This window comes from Rhinolophus sinicus, linkage group LG02 (assembly GCF_036562045.2).
Source record: "Rhinolophus sinicus isolate RSC01 linkage group LG02, ASM3656204v1, whole genome shotgun sequence".
Lineage (NCBI taxonomy): Eukaryota > Metazoa > Chordata > Mammalia > Chiroptera > Rhinolophidae > Rhinolophus > Rhinolophus sinicus.
In genome coordinates, this window is record NC_133752.1 from 33,298,614 (window position 1) to 33,305,877 (window position 7,264).

A 7,264-nucleotide genomic window follows, 5' to 3' on the forward strand; every position below is an offset into this window, starting at 1 on the left:
GAAGGCACTTCAGGGACTGAAGGAGTTGATTAGCCTAGAGGAGTTGTTTTTTTGTTTTTGTTTTTTCTTTTGCCCATATTAATTGATAATCTTTCACTTTAAATCTTTTTCAGTCACAGTAATTTAACTTCATACCTGCAAACCTTTCTAACTGAGGTAGGGGGCTATACTACTAGGTAATTGTAACTCTACTGCTTGCATCATTTGTGTATTTAACTAATATTTATCGATGGTCAGCTATGCACAAGGAAGCATTTTAAACATTCGGGATGCAGCAACATATACAACTTCTTCACTTTCACAAAACAAATATTCTAGATGAGCAGGTACTGAACTAACTAGTAACATTTAAAAACAATTTATTTTTTCCTAAAGAATGAGTAAATTGAGCTAAAGCATTTTATAGCAGATGCTACAGTGTTCAATTCTGTTTCTAAGAGAGAAAGACCAGGATTCTCAAATCTTTGTTCTGGAAAATACAACTTATTCTGTCAGCCAGTGTCAACCAAATGGAACAAATGGTGCTAAAATGCACTTCTGAGGATTCTTGGCTTTTGTAAATGTGACCGACTGTAATTCCAGTTATCTTCCCAAATTTTCGTAATTCATGGAAATGACAAATCCCCGTAACTAAGGGTTTTTTAAGCAGACTTTCCTTGAAGCAATAGCAACTGACTCCCCTTTCAATAAAGGACAGAACAGGACATTTCAGCCTTGAGATGTCTGCATTAGGTCATCCTGAATATAATTCACTGATGTTACTGCGAAAGCTTCTGTTAAAACCACAGAACCTGTTTTCCAGGTAACTTGAAGACTTCAATTTTCTGGGACTTCAGTTTGACACCATTCCCCGTATTACATACACATACACACACACACACACACACACACACACACACACACACACACACACAACACCCCTTAAGGTTCATTTCTAGTTCATAGGATTTTGCAGCAGAAACAAATTATCTAATTAATACCAAAATTGCCTAATTAATACTCAAATCACCCAGTTAATATCAATTCTGAAAACAGTTTCATTTAGTTGCTGTCAACATTTTTCTTCACAAGATTCTTTACACTCTAGTCCCTATTCCCATTTTTCTCTATAGGTTTCATTCGCAAACAATTCACGTTTCAGCCATATAAGTTAATAAATCTCTTTTATTCATTCATTTAAATGGCATTAAACTCACTGCAAATCTTTATTGTTTGATTGCAATGGCCTGACTTCCTTTGAGCTACTATAGCGTCCAAAATATGCCCAATGAGAGGAAAGAAAGAAGGAGATAGGATCCCCCAGGAGAATTTGTCCCACTAGTCACATTTACATATTTAAAGGAGAAAATTTTTTAAGATGTAATAAATTCAAATATGTCCTGGACTGTGCCTGAAATCAAGAAATTTAACCCATGGGGTTTTTATTTTTAGTGAGTGAGGTACTGAGGCATAAAAGACAACAGCCACCAGAGTTATCTCCTTAAAACAGATATGTTTTTGGACTTTGAATGTCCCTTCATTGCCTATAAGAAAGCAGGCAGCCTTCTGTTGCAATCTGCATGCATCCTGCCTGTCTTACTAGCTGGTCCAAGGCCGGAGAATATAAGGAGATAAAGTCTTCACAGCAAATGCCTTAAACTAAAAAAAATAAAAAATAAAATAAAATTTTAAAAAAAAAGCCTCAAAAATAATCTTATGCCAAGGCAAGAGCATCTGGCCTGGTGGTCATGGCTACAGTGGTGGAAAGTGGGGAATGGTGGAGGAATTAAATCATGGAAAGAGCATACTGCACTTTAAAACAACTAGAGGTAGTAGTGCCAGAATCCATCCAGTTTAGTGCAGTGTGGCACGGAGGACCAGGAACAATCTCATTCCTGAAGCTAGGGACAATGATGCTGCTCCAGGTTGTCAATTAAAGAGTTGACATTGTTAGAGTGTGACTTTTATTGCCTTTGAGGCTAATGGTCTATCTAAACTATGGGAAAAGGAGCTCCAATGGTTGAGAGCAATGGTCTACATCTTACATAGCTCCCAATGCTTTGTAATGTTCTTAATATACGTACATTGTGCTGTTACATCACTGTATGACTTTGGATAAAATATTTCACTTCTCTGAGTCCCACTTTTTCTGTTGGATAGAGATGATGGCAAAACCTTTCTTGGAGTAGTTTTGAAACTAAGGTGAAGCAATGCATATGAATACATTTTGTGTTCTTTAAAGCATTGTACAAATGTAAAGTATCAAACATTGGAAAACTGTTTTATACTGTTATTTCAGAAACGTGCCCATATATTAACATTTTAGTGACTAAAATAGAATACAGGTTATTACATTGATATTCTTATATTCGCCAAAATGTGGAACATAACTTGTAAAAATGTATTCATACACACACACACACACACACACACACACACACTGACGCACAGCACCCCCATCAGACTTTTTAGTTTGAATTGGAAAAAAAATATGTCCCATAAGTATTTTGATGTTTTCTGACTTTTCCCACTTACACAAAAGTTGCCTACCACTCACCTAGAAGAATAAGTCCAAAGCCATTCGTGAGTCATATAATTACAAGTTAACCTGCTTTTCCAGTTTTCTTTTTCTAAATTATTCTCCTCATATCTTACTGTGTCTCAGTCCAGTCCAGTTCCCCAGTTTTATCCATTCTATGCTTTATTTTTCTTCTATGCCTTTGACCATGTCAACCCCTACTTTGAATTTCCTGTCTCCATTCTCTTAATCTGTTTGACTAAAAATGTTCTTGTCCTTCAAGATCCAATTCATGTCACTTCTTCTGTGAAGCTATCCCCAAATCCTGTCAGTAGTGAAACATCCTCTTCTATGTAGCTCTTCTTATTCTTATTAAATAGTAATCATTATTTTAGAAACATTCAATGTAAATATTCTCATTTAAGTTAAACTCTAAAGGATAGGAGTAATATATATAATATATTATTCCATATATATATCCTTGTATTTTTGTGCCTAAAACTATTAGTATCTCTATCATTATTACCACTGTAGTAATTGCTAACAAAATACATATTTAAAAGGAATTTTGTATTAATTGATCAGAAGTGTAAATATGAGACTTGATTTTACTTTTTCTGTCTTTTTTGTACAGTTATGGGAAAAAGAGATAAAAAAAAAAAAAACGGTTGAGAAAGAGCTTATGGCTGCCAGATACAAAATCTTCCCAAGAGAAATTTCTTTTTAACTGGGGACAGAGAGCCTTCCAACCAGCATTGCCCTCATATGCTGCTCACCACTTCTTCTGCTTTCCTGTAGAACTTCTCCCAAAAGTCCTCTTGTGAAGGCAGAATGAATAGACCTTGCCTACAGAAAGGGATTACTGAGACCTAAGGGACAGGGAACGTGAAGAGTTATCATGGTTAGGGAGGTTAATATTGGCCTTGAGGTTATCAGTCAAACTAAATGGGGTGGTTCTAAGACTAGAGAAGATCAGTGAAGTTACTGACATAGTGACTATATTTCAATGGTGGAGTCCATTAAGAAACAAGGATACTTCAAGCAGGTGACCAGCTAGTGTACAGTTTTGAGAAGCAAACCCTGCACACAGAACCTAGAAGGGAGCACGGAGGCTTAGACAAAGGTTGGTTCTGCACAGAGGAGCAGTCTTGCAGTGTAGTAAGAACGGAATGCAGATAACAGATTGTGCACTCAAGGGAGAGGGTACAACAAAGCAATGTCCCAAAGTGCAAAAGTCAACAGACTTATTAGGACAAAAAAGAATCACAATTTTAGAACATGTGAATATGGACTAGAAAAAAAATTGTTTTGTATATACATTTCCCCTAGAAGCATTAGTGTTACAGCTAGGATGATGCCTACCTGGGCTAAGACTAAGCTTAAATATCCATGGCTCGAGTATTTTACCAAACCTGCATAAAAAGATATTTGCAATTAAATAGTTCCTAATTTGCTATGCTTCTGAGTTACAGTGAGTGCTAGCTAAGAGTCTGGCAAAAATATAGGTCATTTACTCATAAAGTGTACAGTTTTTTTTAATGGATTTCAATTGAAAAACCCCATTTACATTTCCTTAGAAAAGAAATGCTCGATCAGATAACGGTGATAAATGGCACCCTTAGCTATGATTTTGATGACTACTCACACTACATCCTTTGATTCTTCCTAAGAAGAGAGCTTTACACAGTGGGTAGTACATACCTGACACCAAGCCTGGTGGAATTTGCCTGCTTTCAGTCTACCTGGGCTGCCAAAGTATGGTGAAAGCAGCACTGACTCTGGAACTTTGTGCTTTAAGTAAGAATCTCAACTTAAAAACACATAATATAGCACACTGTGTTTCTCCAAAAATAAGACCTAGCTGGACAATCAGCACTAACGCGTCTTTTGGAACAAAAGTTAATATAAGACCCGGTCTTATTTTTCTATAATACAAGACCAGGTCTTTAATTTAATATAATATAATATAATATAATATAATATAATATAATATAATATAATATAATGTAATGTAATGTAATGTAATGTAATGTAATGTAATATAATATTATCATATCATATCATATCATAATATAACATAACATAACATAACATAATATAATAGTATAGTATAATATAAGACCCAGTCTTATATTAATTTTTGCTCCAAAAGATGCATTAGAGCTGATTGTCCAGCTAGGTCTTATTTTCGGGGAAACACATAAGACCATTATCCCCAATGGCACTACGTAGAACAGCTTCTCTAGAGGCAGAGCCTGAGACAGAGACTCACGTGTCGTAATTTATTGAAGATGCACTTAGAAGGAGAAACACCCTGAAGGATTCCACCTGACAGGGAGAGGGAAGGGGCCTGAGGAAGGATGTGGTCTCTCACAAAGGCTAGACGTGGCCTGATTCACTGGGAAGGTGGGAGTCCTGGAATTTGTAATTTGCCCAGGAGAGTCGCCCTGCCTTAGGACATCGGTCTTGTGAGAGGAGGAATGTCATGGTCTCCCAAGTATATCCAGACCAAGGGCATTTCTCTGGAGATAGAAACTCATTGAAGAATACTTGTAGCACCTTGGCCTGAGTGCAATATACTGCCCAGTGAAAAGAATGTGGGCTGAGCACCCCAAAGCATCTATTACCAAAAACCAGTGTATGTATATCAAGTTTAAAAAGACATTTCTATTTGAATTACTAACATTTAATGCTATGTAGTGACTGTATCATAATTTGCTTTTAATTTACTCATTCCATAAATGCATTATGTGAGATAAGAAGATAGATAGATAGATAGATAGATAGATAGATAGATAGATAGATAGATAGATGATAGACAGATAAATTGAAACACCTACCATGGATATTAGTGGTAATATTTCACTGTTTAAATTATATTGCTGTACTGGTATGACCTGGTTCTCAGCTTAGCAAAATTATTAATGTACCATTGTTGTCTCTGTTAGCTAAATGTATACATTTCTTTTATTCTGTGATGTAATAACTGCGTCCCCCCCCAAAAAAAAAAAAAAACAAGAAAGGATATAAACCTTAGAATATAATTCATTTTAAAGTGTTGAAAATGCATATCAAAGAAATACCAACAAGGTTTGTAATTTTGGTACTCTTCTGCCCACTATTATTGTCACAGAATGCTAAATTGCAGAATTAAAAGGTAAGGAAATATCTTCTGTGTTACTCCAGTCTTTCTTACTAAATGGTCTTGTGATAAATATTTCTTAAGAATTTCAGGCCTTCCTACTCCTCCCGCAGCTTCCCTGAGTCGCCGCCTGCAATTCCCACGGTCTGGCTCCCTGTGCTATCCACCAATATTTGGCATTCTTAAAATATGGCAGACATTGACAACAAAGAACAGTCTGAACTTGATCGACATTTGGATGATGTGGAAGAGGTAAAAGAAGAAGAAACTGGTGAAGAAACAAAAATCAAAGCACGTCAGCTGACTGTTCACGATACAAAATCTTCAGATTCTTGCAGCTCTCCAAGAAAGACTTGATGGAAAGAACAACAAGATACATTGAAAGCTTGCCTAGAGTAGTTAGCAGGTGAGTGAATGCTCTCAAAAACCTTCAAGTTAAATGTGCACATGTAGAAGCCAAGTTCTATAAGGAAATTTCATGATCTTGAAAGAAAGTATGCTGTTCTCTATCAGCCTTTATTTAATAAGCGATTTGAGATCATTAATGCAATTTATGAACCTACAGAAGAAAAATGTCAATGGAAACCAGATGAGGAAGCTGAAATTTCGGAGAAGCTGAAAGAAAAGGCCAAGATTGAAGATGAGAAAAAAGAATAAAGAAAAGGAAGACCCCAAGCGAATTCTTGAATTTTGGTTGACTGTTTTTAACAATGTTGACTTGCTCAATAATACGATGAACCTATTCTGAAACACTTGAAAGTGACATTCTCAGATGCTAGTCAGCTTATGAGTTTTGTCTTAAAATTTCACTTTGAACCAAATGAACATTTCACAAATGAAGTGTTAACACACGTATAGAATGAGGTCAGAACCAGATGATTCTGCTCCTTTGTCTTTTGATGGACCAGAAATTATGCCTTGTACATGGTACCAGATAGAATGGAAGAAAAGGGAAGAATGTCAATCTGAAAACCATTAAAAAGAAAGCAGGAACACAAGGGATGTGGGACAGTTCGTACTGTGACCAAAACATGACTCTAATTGTTTGCCCTTCCTGAAGTTCCTGAAAGCAGAGATCGGGATGATGATGATGCTAAAGCCATCCTTGTTGCAGACTTTGAAATTGTGACTTTTTACATGAGCACGTAATCCCAAGATCAGTGTTACTTTCCTGGAGAAGCTACTGAAGATGATGATGATAATTATGATAAAGAAGATAAAGAAGCAGATGAGGAAGGGGAAGAAGATGAGGAAAATGATCCAGACTATGCTTCAAAGAAGGGTCAAAAACTAGCAGAGTGCAAGCATCAGTCCAGCAGGATGGTCTACCTTCTACTTCCCTGGAAAGGATGAATATTCATCATTTGACAAGCCCGTTTCAAGTTTTTTTGTTATTTGTCTGTTTGCTTGTTCTTCTTTTTGCAACCTAAAATAAAAATGTCAAATATAAAGAAAAAAAAAAGAATTTAGGGCTTAACATTCATGCATTAATTAATAACTATGTGCTTTCCTTGAACAGATGAAACTTTACAAATCAGCACATTTTCATTTTTGTTGGTTCAAGAAACTTAAATTATGGGAAAAACTATTTTCCCAAGATTAATGATTTGTGATTTTACTTTTCA

General features: G+C 35.9%; 1 pseudogene; it reads left to right on the forward strand.

Annotated features, from left to right (window-relative positions):
* Nucleotides 1-5,828: 5,828 nt before the first annotated feature.
* On the forward strand, nucleotides 5,829-6,992 carry LOC109451027 (nucleosome assembly protein 1-like 1; annotated as a pseudogene).
* The last annotated feature ends 272 nt before the right edge of the window (nucleotides 6,993-7,264 follow it).